Source organism: Bison bison, unplaced genomic scaffold (assembly GCF_000754665.1).
Source record: "Bison bison bison isolate TAMUID 2011002044 unplaced genomic scaffold, Bison_UMD1.0 scf7180017864479, whole genome shotgun sequence".
Taxonomy (NCBI): domain Eukaryota; kingdom Metazoa; phylum Chordata; class Mammalia; order Artiodactyla; family Bovidae; genus Bison; species Bison bison.
The window spans coordinates 5,507,399-5,524,959 of record NW_011495039.1 but is presented as its reverse complement, the minus strand read 5'-3'; positions in this window follow the sequence as shown (position 1 = coordinate 5,524,959).

The following is a 17,561-nucleotide window of genomic DNA, read 5'->3' as shown; positions in this document are numbered from 1 at the left end:
TTCATATCTCTGATACTTTCCTTCTTCTCTGAGATTTACACCATGAAGATGACTCGGTTTTATTCAAAGAAGGGTCAGTATGTTGCTGCATTGGCTTGAGAACAAAGCAAGTGAAATTAGTCTAAACTCTGACAGAACCCTGTTGAAAATTCTGTGGTTTAAGTACACCTGAAGGCACAGAGATTCAAACTAAATAATACGTGAGGTTGCTATCAATGGAGCAAGTGAATCACAAAATACTGAATGACTACCATTTGTTTAGGATCACGTTAGACCGGGTGATGCTCCCTCAAGATTGATGCCTGTCCTTAAGGATCTTGGAATCAAGTGGGTGAGTCCAGACTAAGAAACAAATCAGAGCAAAGCTGATTTATAGATAGTATAAATCATAAGTCATATAAATCATAGATAGTATAGTCATAAGCTGAATTGTGCAGGCCAGAATTGTCATGCTAGAGGAAGACTGTCCATGGGCCTAAAACTATCAGAAAAGGCACAACACAGTGATTAGCCTAAGCAAGATAATGAGGAAAGTAGACAGGTAAGAAGTGAGAGAATGAACATTTCAAGCAACATGAATATTATGAATAAAAGCAAAGAAGTGAGAATGATGGTGGTGAGTTCTCAAAGCACTAAGCAGATGTGTGTCTACCTCACAATGTGGCCAGAGCAGAGGGGATCTGCAAAACGGTTCTGAGTGAAGCTGAGTATACACGGAGAGGCCTGACTCTTGATAAAGTTTTGGTTTGGAGAAGATTATTGTAGGTTAACGAACAGATGTATTAGAGGAACAGAAGCCTGTGTGATAGATAAACCCCATAATCTCAGTGGCTTAACTTAATAAACATTCATTGCTTACTTAGGTAAAGTCCAAATCAGGTTGTTTCCTATTGGAGACAAGTGTGCATTTGAGCTGATGAAATAAATATTAGGTTGGTGCAAAAGTAATTGCAGTTTTACATTTCTTAGCTAAGAGCTGAGAAACCTTCATTACCACTAACTACCACCTGGCAAGCCCTAGTTTTTCCTGTTAAAAGTCAAAAGGTTCATAGACTAAAGACTTCTACAGAGATCAAAACTATGATTCCAAACCAATAAAAGGAGTAGAGATAAAATATAATTCCAATTCCATAATTTATATAATAATACGTGTGTTCTCTATACTAGGCTGTTCTCTATGTATAAGTTACAAAGTAACTGTGGTTTTGCATTGTTGAAATTTGTCATTTGATAGTGGAATACATCCTTAAAGAAATGTGGTTATGTTATACATCATTTTAATATGCATTTCTTGCTAATGTCTTACTACTTGCTATTTATTTTATATGTATTATAGACTACAGAAATGATGTTAGACAAAAGCAAATTCAAGCATTTTTTTATTCCAGTTCAAAATGGGTCACAAAGCAGCAGTGATAACACGCGACATCAACACGCATTTGATGGCCCAAGAACTGCTACCAAACATACAGTGCAGTGGTGATTCAAGAAGTTTTGTAAAGGCAATGAGATCCCTGAAGATGAGCAGCATCATAGCTGACCGTCAGAAGTTGACAATGACCAACTGAGAGCATCATCCAGCCTGATCCTCTTAGAACTACACAAGAAGCTGCCCAGGAGCTCCACACCGACTATTCTACGGTTATTTGGCATTTGAAACAAATTGGAAAGGTGGAAAAGCTCTATAAGTGGGTGCCTCATAAGTTGACAGCAAATCAAAAAGAAGTTGTCATTTTGAAGTGTCATATTCTCTTATTCAGTGTAACAACAACGAAACATTTTCCAATCAAAATTGTTACATGCAATGAAAAGTGGATTGTATATTATAACCAGTGATGACCAGCTCAGAGGCAGGACTGAGAAGAAGCTCCAAAGCACTTCCCAAAGCCAAACTGGCACCAAAAAAATCATGGTCACTGTCTGGTGGTCTGGCAGTCTGATCCACTACAGCTTTCTGAATCCCAGGAAAATCATTACATCTGAGAAGTATGCTCCGCAAATCAATGAGATGTACCAAAAACGGCAATGCCTGCAGCCAGCACTGGTCAAAAGAAAGGCCCAGTTCTCCACAACAATGCCTGACCACACCTCCCACAACCAACGTTTCAAAAGTTGAATGCGCTGGGCTACAAAGCTTTGCTTCATCCACCATATGCACCTGACCTCTCGCCAAGTGACTACCACTTCTTCAAGCATCTCAACAACATTTTGCAGGGAAAATGCTTCTACAACCAGCAGGAGGCAGAAAATGCTTTCTAAGAGTTTGTCGAATCCTGAAGCATGGATTTTTATGATACGGGAATAAACAAACATTTCTTATTGGCAAAAATGTGTTGATTGTAATGATTCCTATTTTGATGAATAAAGATGTGTTTGAGTCTGGTTATGATGGTTTAAAATTCACAGCCCAAAACTGCAATTACTTTTGTACCAACCTAATAACACCATAGCTCATATACAGCCTTCTGCCAACATGCATTCATTATAATCTCACTTAGCAAACATTTCTTAAACACCTACTATATGTTAGGTACCATGTTTGACTGACACTGGAAATATTGAGTGAGGAAAAGATACGGTCCTTGCCCTTGGAGGAGCTTTCAGCTGATGAAGCCAGACAACAAGAAAAGTGAGTATTACATTGTCTCCTGGAGAGCAAAATAGGAAGGAAGCATTTCCTAGAGTAGGAATCACAGAGCTCGAACAAAAGCCTTTAATGAGGAATATTTGACTGCCCAATGGGAGCAGTTGCTCTAGTAAGTGCTGGAAAAAAGCATTATAAATTCCGAGTTCAGTTCCAAAACACCTGGCTTTTCAAAGTAAAAGATCATCATACAGTCCACTTGTTTTTAAACATGGCTGCTCAACAGAATCACATCTGAAGCTCTGGAGAAGAAAAAAATGCCTGGGCATTTGTATTTTTCAATAAATTCCAAGGTAATTCTAAAGTATCCCCCAAATGTCAATAGTGCCCAGGTTAAATGCCTTAAACAATGATTGATTGGCCAAGAAGTACAAATACTCCAGCTCTCTTGGACCTGATTTGGATACTTCCGAAATATGACCTATGCTATCTCCAGAGCTCTCTGTGAGATTGAACAAACTACTTCCTTATAAAAAACAAACTTATGGTTACCAAAGAGGAAAGATGGCAGGTAGGAACAAATCAGGAGCTTGGGATGAATACATGCACACTACTAAACATACGATAGAGAACCAACAAGGACCTATTGTATAGCACAAGGAACTCTACCCAATATTCTGTGCTAACCTATGCTTTTGAACTGTGGTGTTGGAGAAGACTCTTGAGAGTCCCTTGGACTGCAAGGAGATCCAAGCAATCCATTCTAAATGAGATCAGTCCTGGGTGTTCTTTGGAAGGAATGATGCTAAAGCTGAAACTTCAATACTCTGGCCACTTCATGAGAAGAGTTGACTCATTGGAAAAGACCCTGATGCTGGGAAGGATTGGGGGCAGGAGGAGAAGGGGACGACAGAGGATGAGATGGCTGGATGGACGTGAGTTTGAGTGAACTCCGGGAGTTGGTGATGGACAGGGAGGCCTGGTGTGCTGCAATTCATGGGGTCACAAAGAGTCGAACACAACTGAGCGACTGAACTGAACTGAACATATATGTGAGAAAAATCTTAAAAAAGAATGAATATATGAGTAACTGAATCACTTTGCTGTACATCTGAAACTAATACAACATTGTAAATCGACTATACTCCAAAAAAATATTTTCTTAAAAATTACAAAAAGAAAAAATGCATCTGGATTTTAAAACATGATTACAGGGTTTTTTTTTTTTTAAATTAAATGGCAGTTTTTAGTGATATAGAATTCTATTATTTTCTGTTGACCAATCATGATCCAATGATTAAAATGAATAATAGTTACATAATCACAATAGTCAAAGATGTTCATCAGTCTTCACAATCAACAGCCAGGCAAAAAAATAAAAGATAATTACAACTGCAAGCCACAATGGAAACATGATCAATTTAACAAAATAAAGTAGTTATATACAATTTGTGAGGTTAAGTAGAAAAATGTTGTAAGCAGAAGTGCACACATGCATGTATTTTCATCCCACTTTCAATGGCTAAGTTAAAGATATCTCTTGATAAATGCCACATAGCATTTGAAAATATGTGGGTTATTTTCAAATATCATTTGATAATGATTTCTAACATAATTTCACAGTGATATGAGAACAGACTCTGTATGATTTCAATACCTTTACACCATGAAATATTTTTTTACCTTGTTTTATGTCCCAGGATATGTTCCAGTATCTTCTCGTTTATAGTCTATGGGAACTTGAATAGAATTTGTATCCTGCTCTTATATGAAAATTGTATAAATCTTAATTGTGTTGAATTGGTTCATGGTGCTTTTCAGGTCTATTATATCCTTCTACTTTTCTGTCTATTCATTCTATTAATTTTTAAGAGTTTGATATAACTACAACCAAAAATCTTAATTTATCTACTTAAAAAACAATTGTAATATAGAGTGGAACTATATCCTATATAGTAACTGTGTTCAGTATTTTCCAAGTCTTCTGTAAATGTGTTATCATACTTTCATAATTTAAAAAATAAAAAGAAGAAAAAAAGCAACTGTACTTCTATATACTTTCAATAAACAATCAAAAACAAAAACAAACCTGGCTTTTTATCTATTGGTTCTTATCAACTACAAAGATCCAGCCATGCCAACTGCTCTCCAAATGTGGGTGTTTATTTTTCTGCTAATTTCCTGAGGTATTACAAGTATATCCTATTTTGGGTGGCCACTTCCAAATAAAACTTCTTCAGTTTCACACAGTTATTTCACAACTGGGAAAAAGAGAAAGAGGTTCTTCTATTGACCTTGCCAGTGACAAGGTGTGCTTGTCTCAGAGACTCATCAGGACTTGAGTTTTCTGCTTGTATAAAACTGTAAAGTCCCTTTCAGCTCCAGATTAAAATTACATACTTCTAAGATTCTGATTGAAATTATATTTCTCCTTAGGACATTCCTCTTCAACACAGGATTTCTGCCACTGTCACACTATATTTACAAAGTTATTTACAGAGAAACTTACCATGGCTTCCCAGGTGGCACCAGTGGTCAAGAATTGGCCTGCCAGTGCAGGAGACACAGGAGAGATGGGTCAATCCTTAGGTTGGGAAGGACCCAAGGCCCTTGACCCAAGGTCAGTCCTATGGTCCATGGGGTCACAGAGTCAGACACGACTGAGCACATGGGCACTCACATACATACACAGAAACAGGAGAGTGCACTGGTTATGAGTATGAGATTTGAAGTGTCTGACTAGGTTCAATCCTGCATAATACTCCATGGCCGGTTGAGCAAGACAGTAAAACTCTTTGTGCCTTAGTTTCTGTAAAACGGAGGTAAGATTAGAACTCACCTTCTTTGGTTGATACAAAGATTAAAGGAACTGTTTTAGAGGGAGGGGCCCAAACCTTCTTTGTTCATAGAGCTCTAAGTGCTAAGTCTTTTCACTGTGTCCCCAGGCCACACAAAATACTTCATAATAGCATTTCTTAAATGACTTCATCCAAACAACTTAATAAGCATTTATGTTCTAGCAACTTACAGTAGCAGCCACTAGAAAATATAGCGCACATAATTTAAAAGAAAAACAATATTGCAAAGATATAATCACAAGGAATATTATGTGATCTAAGAGTGAAACTATGGAATAGCTTGAGCCAGATGTTTGAGCAATGTCCAAAAATGTCAAGTACCATATTTTCCTAAACATTTGAAATACTCCCCCAAACAGTGGTGAGTATACTGCAATGATGTCCCAGTACACAATTTGGGAATCACAGAGCTAACTCATGTAAAGCATTCAGAGGCTGCCATGTACCAGCATTCAATAAGTGTTAGCTATTTGTCTATTTTATTTCTGATTCAAACACCAGATTATTTACATTTTGGTTTATACAATCATCTTCAGATTAGGAAACTGGGCTTTCAGGAGCCTGAGTACTTTACTAACTTATACTAGGAAGTGGAGAAAATAGAATTTTCATTCAGGTCTACCTGGGTCAAAAGACTTTACAAATACTTCCCAATATATCACATTGCTTTCTTTTAATTTAAGACCTGGCTGTTCTAATAAATTTTAAACTTAAAATTTTTATTCATACATACCACTTATTAGTAAGATAGATATCATGCCTCTAGGTGAACAGCAGCCCCTGTGTTTTAATCTATCCATAGACTTATATTTTTATTGCAAATTTTGAAATTCTCAGACTGAAAAGCACAGGGTTCAGTTCAGTTCAGTGGCTCAGTCGTGTCTGACTCTTTGCGACCCCATGGACTGCAGCACGCCAGGCCTCCCTGTCCATCACCAACTCCTGGACTTCACTCAAATCCATGTCCATTGAGTTGGTGATACCATCCAACCATTTCATTCTCTGTCGTCCCCTTCTCCTCCAGCCTTCAATCTTTCCCAGCATTAGGGACTTTTCAAATGAGTCAATTCTTTGTATCAGGTGGCCAAAGTACTGGAGTTTCAACTTCAGCATCAGTCCTTCCAAAGAATATTCAGGACTGATTTCCTTTAGGATGGACTTGTTGGATCTCCTTGCAGTCCAAGGGACTCTCAAGAGTCTTCTCCCAAAACCATGGTTCAAAAGCACAGAAGGTACTACAAAATTGCTACCAAACTTTCACAGATGTTAACATGTTACCATATTTGCTTCACATTTTTTAAAGAAATAAGACATAAATCAAGTTACACTCTTCCTACCCTCTCCCTACTCCTTCTGCAGTCCTCCTTCCTCAGAAGGAACTTCCATTTGGAGCTGGTGTCGCTGCTGCCCACATTTCTGTTCTCTTACTATGCACACATATGCATGCTGTCTACAGACCATGCAGACTCTGGGAGGTCAAGATCTGTGTGTTTACCTTCATGTTTTTCTTATCCCCTCTGGTGTGCTGCAATTCCTGGGGTTGCAAAGAGACAGACACGACTGAGCGACTGAACTGAACTGAACTCTGTGTCTAGAACAGAACCTGACAACCTGCCAGACACTCTGTAGACTTCATGAATGATTACACAGCAGAGACGTTGCTCAGATTTTTAAATGCTTAGAAATGTCATCATACTATTGCATCATTCTATTGCAATTTGCTTTTTTCCCCTAACACTGTATTTCTGGGATTAATCATATTGATCTGTATTAATCTAGTTAATTCATCTTAATCCCTCTGTCCGCGGGATTTTCCAGGCAAGAATACTGCAGTGGATTGCCATGCCCTCCTCCAGGGATCTTCCTGATGCAGGGATTGAACCCACATCTTTTACATCGCCTGCATTGGCAGGCATGTTCTCTACCACTAGGGCCACCTGGGAAGCCCAATAGCTACACAGTATTCCCTTGTGAGAATAATGAACAAATTATCTATCTGTTCCCATAAGGATACTTAGATTTTACTGTGTTAAAACATGTTGTCCTAAACACTGTTGTACAAATTATATCAATATTGAGATTTTTTCCCTCATATTTGTCAGAGAGATCAAATTTACTATTTAAATGTTGATGGTAACTCTTAGACATAGCTGATGGGAGCTTGGCAACAATTAATTAAATTTAAGATATTGAGAGTCCATGATCTAGCAATACCGATTCTAGACGTAGATCAACAAGGGTCTGAGTACAAGAATGTTCAATTTCAATATTTTAACAATAAAAGTTATTTTCCATCTTTTCTTGTTTTTGTCATTTATTGATGCATAACCAATCTGTTCCAAAACTTAGTGGATAAAATAAGCATTTTATTACAATCATGGATTTTGTGGATCAGTGATTTAGAAAGGGAGCGGTTGGAACAGCAATCTCTGCTCTATGTAGCCTGAGACCTCAGCTGAAAGGACCTGAAGGCTGGAAGTCAAAAATCATCGGGAAGCATCTTTTATTCACATGTCTAATAGCTGATGCTTCCGAGGTAGCACTAATGATAAAGAACATGCCTGCCAATGCAGAAGACACAACAGACGTGGGTTCGATCCCTGGGTATGAAGATCCTCTGCAGGAGGAAATGGCACCCCACTCCAGTATTCTTGCCTGGAAAATCTCATGTATAGAGGAGCCTTGTGGGCCACAGTCCATGGGGTGACAAAAAGTGGGACATGATTAAAGTGACTGAGCACACATATCGATTGATACTGGTGGTTGTCAGGAACCTTGGCTGGAGGCAATAGGTGATCCTCATGTAGCATCTTCATGATGCTTGCTCACAATGTGGCAGCCCCAGACATTTTCTGTGGACCTCAGAGTCCCATAGCAGAGTGTCCCAAGAGAGGTAGGTAGGGACTGTATCATTTTGTAGGGTCTAGTCTCAGAAGTCTCATGGCATTTCTTTCATCACAGTCACTGGGCCCACCTCAACCAAGGTAGAAAACAGACTCCATTTATCAATGGGACAAGCATCGAAGAACATATAGGAAGGGAAACACTGTTGAAGCCATTTTGGAAAAAGTCACATCTGCTGCTGCTGTTGCTGCTAAGTCACGTCAGTCGTGTCCGACTCTGTGTGACCCCATAGTCTCTTCTCCCTAACTTTTCTCTCTCTTTTTCTTCTTTCTGTGTCCACTGTGTTCCGTAAATTAGTAGACGTTAGGTGGAGCTAGTAGTAAAGAGCTGCCCAGGTGGAGCTAGTAGTAAAGAACTCATCTGCCAATGCAGGAGAAGCAGGAGATGGGGGTTTGGTTCAATGCCTGGGCCAAGAAGATCCCCTGGAGGAGCAAATAGCAACCCACTCCAGTATTCTGGATTCTAAAGAATCCCACGGACAGAGAAGCCTGGTGGGCTATAGTCCATGGGATTGCAAAGAGTTTGACATGACTGAAGTGACTTAGCATGCATGCAGGGCTTCTGTATAAATTCTATGTGTCATATATATACATATATACACACACACATACATATACACATACATATATACACACACAGAACCTTACATGGAACAACTGGTTCAAAATTGGGAAAGGAATATGACAAGGTTGTATATTGTTACCCAGCTTATTTAACTTCTATCCAGAGTATATCATGTGAAATGTTGGTCTGGATGAATCACAAGCTGGAATCAAAATTATCAGGAAGAATTTCAACAACCTCAGTTATGCAGATATTACCCTAATGGCAGAAAGCTAAAAGGAAGTAAAGAGCCTCTTGATGAAAGTGAAAAAGGAGAGTGAAAAAGCTGGCTTAAAACTCAACATTTAAAAAACCAAGACCATGGTATCTGGTTCCATCACTTCATGACAAGTAGACAGGGAAAAAGTAGAAGCAGTGACAGAGTTTATGTTCTTGGGCTCCAAAATCACTGTGTATGGTGACTGCAGCCATGAAATTAAAAGATGCTTGCTCCCTGGAAGGAAAGCTGTGACAAACCTAGAGAACATATTGAAAAGCAAAGACATCGCTTTGCCCACAAAGGCCCATCTAGTCAAAGCTATGGTTTTTCCATTAGTCATGTACAAATGTGAGAGTTGTACCATTAAAAAGGCTGACTGCCAAAGAATGGATGGTTTCAAATTGTGGTGCTGTAAAAGACTGTATTAGAGTGTCTTGGACTGAGAGGAGTTCAAACCAGTTAATCCTAAAGGAAATCAGTCCTGAATATTCACTGGAAGGATGTTGAAGCTGAAGCTACAATTCTTTGGTCACCTGATGCAAAGAGTCAACACACTGGCAAAGACTATGATTCTGGGAAAGATTGGGGCTGGGAGGAGAAGGGAGTAACAGAGATGAAATGGTTGGATGACATCATTGACTCAATGGACATGAGTTTGAGCAAACTCCAGGAGATAGTGAAAGACAGGGAAGCCTGGTGTGCTGCAGTCCATGGGGTTGCAAATAGTCAGACACAACTTAGTAACTGAACAACAAAACATACACACATGCATTCACAACTTTCTAATTCATACTTTTATTATTATTTCCATGCATAAAATGGTAATTTGATCAGCCTTTGCCATCACATGTTATAATGTCAAATGTATTTCCCTAAATTGGCTTTGTTCCTACATGATAAACAACTCTAAGCATTTACATGTACTATCCTCTAGGACTTCCCCTCTTGTGTTATACATGGGTATCTTTCATTCTTCAGCTGCTTTATTTCTACAGTAGGTTCTTCTATTGTTAGAAACAGACAAAATTTGTGCTGGTTCCATCGTTATTTTACTATTCTTTGAGTGAAAACATATCTCATGACTTATGTTTTCCACTTCTCTCATCAGGAAGAAACATATGCACAACCTCCTGAATAGTCTGAACAATGTTCTGGACCATCTTAGAATTTTCTTTTGCATTCTCTTTTAGTTAGTCTCTCTATAACAGCACACTGCCTTCTGAAATAAATGCCTAGCCTTTCAACCTAAAAACTTACATTACCATCTTTAAACATAAACTCAGAAAGCCCTGGTTCTACTGAAATAAATTTACTTTTCTTTAGGGGTTTCCCATGGCTTGTGGTCTATTCAAATGTCCAAGGTAACCATAGGGGTTTTCCAACCTTGTGAGGGAGTTTAATATTCAAATTAAAATTTTTAATTAGGTGTGTAACTCTATTTTTTTTTCTTTTTTCTTTTCCCCAGATCATCTAGGATGCATGGAACTGTATTTGATATTTAACTTTAGAAACCACTTTTGGCCTACATAATGGAAGGATATCTCTATTCCTGCTCATCTTGTCAAGTCCTTGAGTCTATTACACAGCATTTACTTATATATTTTCATCTCAATCACTCTATTTTATGTTGTTTAAAATAAAAGCACCATACAGATTTTGGGAAAACAGTAAACAGATAGTCTATAAAGAAGAAAGGTCATGAAAAAAAGGAAGGAAGGAAATGGTAAAAGTTTATACTAAAGAGTAATTGTGTTATCTTAGCTCTTCTTCTCCCTACACATTCCATTCCAGCTGCACAAACTCACCAGCATTCCCCATGCACAATGCCCTTTCATCTCTCGCTCTCTCTGGAAGTGAAGGTTACAGGGTCCAGAATGACACTCCCCTTTCTTTTGATAAAATTTAACTCCTGGCTCACATGTCAGTTTCCCTGTGTCAAATCATGGCTCCTGATTAGTGTAGAGAGTTCTTTTCATATCATACTGAACAGCTATCTTTAGGACTATCTCTCCCACAAAGTTTCTCAGAGACTGGGCCTATGTCTTACTCATTTCTGAAACCCTAGTGCCAGGCAAATATTTGTTCAATTTGTGCATTATGAGTGACTACATTTATGACCTTGATTAAGTTACCTAGCCCAACTATGCTTTCTGCTTTGTAAGACAGAAATAATAATAGTATATAACTTAAAGGATTGTCTTGAGGATGTAATGAAATAATCCATGTAGACTACAATGCCCAACATCATGTTCAGTAAATATAATATACAGCTACTGTTTCTATGGAAATGTTTAAAAAATACTGCATTTTAAAATCCTATAAATAATGGTCTTGAAAATGTTTCATTTTCTACCTTTTTTTAAAAGACTATTTAACAGTGGTCTAAATAACAGTGCTAAACAAATAGGCTTGTTTACCACTGCAGTTGAATATGATTATGGGGGAAGACTGTAGGAAGTGTCTTCACCCTTTATAACACAAAGGTAGACTTTCAGTATGACATCACACAGTGCCTGCAGGGAAGAAGTATTCAGAACAGACCAACACCCCAGGCTATCAATGTAACTCCATTGGATTCTGGAATCTCATACCTTTTTCTTGGTGGTGCTTTTATTAGCTCTCTTTCATCATGTAATATCATCAGACATATTTTACCTTTTAAAATTTTTCATGTTAAAAAATTCAGAATAGACTCATTTACTTATAGTAGTTTATTTACTGCAGATAACTTCTATGAATAAATAAAGCTTATGTGACACAGGCCATGAACTGTTGTTAGTTTCTGTTCAGAATTCCATGATCAGAATGTCTAGTACTTTCAAGGCAAATAGAAAACCAATGAGCAGTGAATGGAATGTTGTTGATAAGCAGAGAGTTCCCTAATGGGAACACTTTTAAAAAATAACACAGAAATTAGGGATTCTGAAAAGCAGGCCTCCAGCTTTATTTTCTAAAATGTTAAATTAAAAAGTAGAGCAGCAGAGAGCATCAGCCACACACCTAAAATATATGCTGATTTTAGCTACTAAATTTGCAAGAAGTAAATTTTACTATTGGCTGATTATTTTATTTTATAAATAATAGATGTATTAAGATAAATATTAATTATCACATTATACATATCATACATTCAGAATGATTTATACTAAAATATTTAAAATATTGGCTGCAATAACATTTCACAAGCAGAGTTTACATTGTGATGTGACTGTGTCAGATTTTACCTTTTTTTTTAATTCAGTTCAACAGGTACAGAGTGTAAATAGACATTTTTGAGACTTATTTGAGAGATTCCAGTGAAGAAACATTTTATCTATCTATATAAGTCTTAGTATTACTTATCAGACTTGCCAAAATCAACACGTTGATTAAAGACATACTTGTGACCAAATTCACACACACACACACACAAAGATGTGGAGTTTGAAAGGTTTGGCTTTCTAGAGCTATACAATTGACCTGATTACTGACTTCCTAAGTTATACCAATCACTCATTTTGCAATTCAGATATTTTGCTTATTTTAATAACTGTGGCAGATTAACCATCTGGAATGTACTTTATGTTTAGTATTTTTTTATGAAACCATTCTACTCAAACACACAGATTCTTTAAGAAGCATACCAGGTGACAGAAGAGGGGAGGCAAATGAGAAATGGAGTTGAAAGGAAAATTTATGAGTATGAAGTTTTATAACTTGCAGTCTTCACCAAAAGCTCCTTCATTATAGAGACCATTTTTTGGTTGTTGTTGTTAAACGGGGAATGAGAAGGAAATAAAAGCAGTTGTTTTTATTAGTGAGGATATGCTAAGTTTATGCTGTACTAACAAACAATACTCAAATCTCAATGGCTTAACTCAAGAAAAACCATTTCTCTTATTTCTCATTTATACAACGTCCTCTGAGTATGATGGCAGAGATTGCTTCAACCACTGGCCCACTAGCTGCACCCCAGAGCCTCCTCCATCCTTGCTACAGCAGGGCACAAAAGCACAAGAGGGTCTCACATGCATAATTAAATGCTTCAGCCTAGAAATGACACTGGTAAATGAATGCCTTATCGCAGAAGCCTTTCCATTCACCGCTCATTGGTTTTATATTTGCCTAGAAGGATAGGACATCCAGATATTATTGAAAGTACTAGACATTCTGATCATGGAATTCTGAACAGAAACTAATACAGTGCTTCTGCCCAGAATAGTCACTGCATTAATTAACTCCTTTCAACTAGTCACATGATTTAGTCTTAATCTGAATTTTGCATATGTAGCTTAAGACATGATTCTGGCACTACTAGAAACTGTATATGTGGTAGGGTCTTTGATGGCACAGGCCTACCAAGTGTCCATTTGCAAGAGCAACTGAGAGGCCAGTGGGGAGAGGACACATCCTAAAGGAGCAGAAAATTGGGAAGATCATAGTGTTTCAATAACAGAATGGTAGTCATTAGCGAAGACTTTGGATAATGTTTGGGTGAGTGAGTGCTAGAGAAAGCAAAAGAGTTGCTCTATCATTTACTCCTAAAAACACTGGAGTACAATCTTTTCTGCTTTGGGTACCAATTAACAAATACAATGTAACAGAATACAAGGGGATCTCTTCCCAAGCTTTGACCTTAAATAGAACTTGACACCCAGAAAGCTACAGAATCAAGAGCAATGCAATAAATAGTGATATCCAGAAGAAGTGGCTAGGGTGCCAAGGACCTTGAAACACAGCAGTGCCCAAAGGACCAGGATCTATTTTAAAGTGATAGTGTCAGCAAAAGCAGTATGAGTGGCCCAGCAGATGGGGGCAGTGATACAACCGCATGATACAAAGTGAGGCCACAGCAGAAGAGTGGGAAAGTAGATACTTGCAAGAGGGTATCTGAGTAGATTTTTAAGTAGTCCCTTGCTTAGATCCACTGTAGCAGCCAAGAATACTCATCTCCCAGCTGCTGGGTGTGTTAGCAGCTCATAGTTACAGCTGACCCCTCTCTAAGAGAACTGCCTCCAGACAAATGGAAGTTCTCTTGCTCCAGGGATGGGACCCCTCTCAAAAACAGCCTGTTATCAATAATGGACTAACCTGAGTATATAAAAGGATCCCCTGCTTGCCCTGAGCAGAGATTAATTCTGAGTGCTGCTCACACTCTAGAGCTCTCTATGGGCTCAGGCTGAGACTACATTCTGAGACCACAAATCCTTGCTTAGCTCCATCTCCTATGTATCTCCTTTTCTCTTTTTTGCTCCTTGGAGCTGAAACATCAACACAGTCTCTACCTTTACCTTAAATAGTAAGGAAACATGAGCAGTTTCTATAGAACCCAGAAAATAAAGACACTAGCTCCCTAAAGAGGCAGAACATGCATTGAAATCTGCAGACTGAAGAACGGCTTCCCCTTGTCCAAACTTCTGCTCTCCTTACTGGTTCAGCTTGGGAAGCTTACCTCTCTCCTCAATGACTGCAGGGTTTACCCACACTCTGAGACCAAGAGTAAGGCCAAGAGCTTTCATGGCATCTTTTCAGATCACTCTAACACAGTGACAATCTCTGAAGTTTCATCCTGCTCAGTGCTTGTGTCACTAATTTAGCAACAACTGCTTCAACATCTCTTCTAATAATTTATTCTTCTAATATCAAGCACCTGCTATGCCAGGCACTGGGCAGCAAAAACAAGTAAGATGTGGTTGCACCTTCCACAAGCTGCCTTTAATGGAGAACACAGATATATAAGCCCATAACAACACCCTGAAGTATGTAACACAGTGTGAAAACTGAAGGTATTTTTACAAGGGCAATGTTTTAACTGTTTTGAAAGATGATCAAAAGTTAAGGAGGAATGATGCACTTCAAGTGAAAGCATTAAAAAGGAGTACACTCTAGGAAATGAAAACGATTCATTAGATACTCAGAACGTATGCTATAAGGAGGAAAGAGTAAGTGTGGAAAATAAAGTAAGATTCTGGGACTTCCCTGGTGGTCCAGTGGCTTAGACTCCACTCTCCCAATGCAGGAGGGCTGGGTTCAGTCCTTGGTCAGGGATCTAGATCCTACATGCCACAACTAAGATTCATAACGCCACAACTAAAGACCCCATGTGCCGCAACTAAGACCCAGCCTAGCGAAGAAAGAGAGGAAGTGAGGAAGAGAAAAAAGGAAGGAAGACAGAAAGAGAGATCCTAAGTGTAAAAGGCCTTCAATGTCATGCTAGGATATTTAACTTCTATCCAGTAGTCAACTAGAAGCCAGCAAGTGTTAGTAATCCCAGGACTATGGCTGCATGTATTATGATAAAAATCCTTATTTCACAAGTCTTGATTTGTGAAATATGATTTCAGGATAAGGCCTTTCCTTCAAAAACTCTAAAATATCTTAGACATTAAAAAACTGTATATAAATATTATAATTGCTCTTCATTTTTTCCAATACTTGGTGTTACTACACTTGGCATTTTTAGTATCTCACTGTAGAACTAGTATTTCATTGTAACCAGTATTTCCTTGTGGTAGAAATAGATCATACTTTCCTGACTAGCCAGGATATATTTTATATGATGCCCATTTTTCTAATGGGTTATTTTTTTTCTCATTTATAGGAATTTGTGTTATATTTCCAGGCTACAATTTTTTACTTCACTCTGACAGGTTTTTTGTACTTTGTTTTTTGTGTGTTTTTTTGAGACCCAGGTATTTTTATTTTATTATGGTGAAATGAGGCTAGTTTTTACATTTTAACTTGCTTCCTTACAAAATCCTTCCATATTCAAGTTCATAAATATGATCTATATTTTCATCTGCATATATAAGCACTCTTTTTTAAATTTCAGTCTTAACATTTTAATTGTTTTATATCATGTGACAAATGGACCATATTTTCTTTCTTTTTTTTAAATTTTATTTTATTTTTAAACTTTACATAATTGTATTAGTTTTGCCAAATATCAAAATGAATCCGCCACAGGTATACATGTCTGTTCTTTTGGAACCAATTGAGAAATAGAATCAACAGTCAGAAAAATGGAACTCAAAATATCACCTTTACTACTAGGAAAGCTAATTGGGGATTATGACTTTATATCTAAAGCCAAATAGGCTTGCTAAAAATTTATTCCTAAATTGAACATGATTATGGTCGCTCAGATGGTAAAGAATCTACCTGCAACACAAGAGACCTGGGTTTGATGCCTAGGTTGAGAAGATCCACTGGAGGAGGGCATGGCAACCCACTCCATGTTTCTTGCCTGGAGAATCCCTATGGACAGAGGAGCCTGGCAGGCTACAGTTCATATGGTCCCAAAGGGTCGGGCACAACTGAACGACTAAGCACAGCACATCTCTCCAAAATTCCTATCCTAATCCCCTAACATGATGCATTAGGAGATAAGGCCTTTTGGAAGTTGATTAGGTATGAGATGGAGCCTTCACTCATGGGATTAGCCCCTATATAGAAGAGATCCCAGAGAGCTTTCTGGCCCCCTTGTGTCATGAGAGCACACAGCAGTCTATGAACCAGGAAGTGGGTTCTAACCAGACACCAAACTTGCAGGCATCTTGATCTTCTGGACTCCAGAACTGTGAGAAATAAATTTCTGTTGTTTATAAGCCATTTGGTTTGTGGTATTTTGTTATGGCAGCACAAGTGGACTTAAACAGTTATTTATCCATGCGCTAACTGGCACGGGTAGAATGTTACTGATTTCCTATTTATGTAGCAGATCCCTGTGAGTAGGAGCAGATAATGCACCTTGGCCACAGGCAGGGAGATCTATAGAGAGTGGTGAAGTGGCTGCTTAGCACAGCCATCTCAACAACTCCTCTCAAACAAACCAAGCAAAATAATTCCCCCTTGTTGCAAGATGTGGAGTCAAGAAAATATAAAAGAAGAAGATAGAGGTCTTTTAAATGAAGATCCTCATGTGGAAGCATAAGAAGGGAACAATAAGAGGCTTTCCTCCTTAATAACTGAAATATCTGAAATAACAAAAGCATACGAATTCCAAAACCACACAAATAACGAGATGTAGTGGTACCCATGCTACACCATGTAAAAAACTAAGGTGAAATCATACAGAGATGAAACTGAACAGAGACAAGCATATTCAAGTCGGAAAGAGTAAACTAACTTTTGGGTTTCTAGTTCCAGTCCTACTGTGGCCTGCTGGCACTTTATTTCTCCTTTATGGATAACTGCATTTGCCTATTTTGTCTTGACCATAGGTTTTCTTTTCTCTCCACTGCTGCTGCTAAGTCGCTTCAGTCAAGTCTGACTCTGTGTGACCCCATAGACAGCAGCCCACTAGGCTCCTCTGTCCCTCAGATTCTCCAGGCAACAACACTGGAGTGGGTTGCCATTTCCTTCTCCAATACATGAAAGTGAAAAGTGAAAGTGAAGTTGCTCAGTTGTGTCT